Here is a 1,038-nt window from a genome sequence, read left to right as displayed (position 1 = left end):
TAGTGGTACGGTAGTAGGGTCAATGACATGATAATATAGTGCCTCCTTGAATAAATTATTTATTTATGTTACAATTAATATCTATAATATTTTATAATATTATAAATATTAAAAAGTGTTGTTTCACTTCACTTGTTTGGTACCGATAATCGATTTCTAGAGTGTTGAAAGATACAAGTAGGTCTACAGTCGTCCCCCTATAGTACGGTATTAATATGATCATTCAGAAGACACTACTTAGTGAGATCCGGGGATCCCCTACAACAATATGAGTCGGTCGTTTCAGATCCCCGTAGGTAAATTCACATTTTTATCATTAATTTTCAGTTGGTCAAAACAATGGAGAATCAATTCTGTTGAGGTTACAATAGGCCTACCTGTGAAATCCTTGGCCATACAGGATATTGATCAATCCTTTGGAAAAAGGGTGTTGGTTTACTTTACTCACTAAAATTGTTATATAATTATTTTGTTTCGTACCGATAATCAATATCTAGAGCGTCCTGCAGTTGTTGAAAGATGCAAATAATATTACCAGTTAGAAGGACACCAAGCAAGACACGTATGCCAGGTCCGTAGCCATGCTTCAAAGGGGAAGGAGATGGGCGAGGGGAAGGGGCGGGAGTGGGGTTCTGTGGGTGTTGGGTTCAGGGGTAAGCCCCGGTGGGTCGGCACAAACTCCTGAAGCCAGAAGGTTTTATGTGTCTACACGTACCGTATGTGTCTACATAATGCTATACAGTAAAAGCAGTTATGTTTGAAAAAGTTCTGCAGCAAAACATTCCGTTTGAGTCTGGGTGGGTGTGTCTACATGTACCGTATGTGTCTACAAAATGCTATGCAGTAAAAGCAGTTATGTTTGAAAAAGTTCTGCAGCAAAACATTCCGTTTGAGTCTGGGTGGTCTGCATTGCATAAATTAGGTTAGATAGTGTGGAAAGAGCATTAGACCAGTGGTGGCGCCAGGATTTTCCCGACGGGTTGGGGGGGGGGGGGGGGGGGGGGGGGGGGGGAGTCGGGGGGGGGGTGTGGGGGGGGG

Source organism: Anneissia japonica, unplaced genomic scaffold (assembly GCF_011630105.1).
Source record: "Anneissia japonica isolate Jap-2015-1 unplaced genomic scaffold, ASM1163010v1 scaffold142_len1259957_cov175, whole genome shotgun sequence".
NCBI classification, from domain to species: Eukaryota; Metazoa; Echinodermata; class Crinoidea; order Comatulida; family Comatulidae; genus Anneissia; species Anneissia japonica.
Note: the sequence above shows the minus strand (reverse complement) of the source record.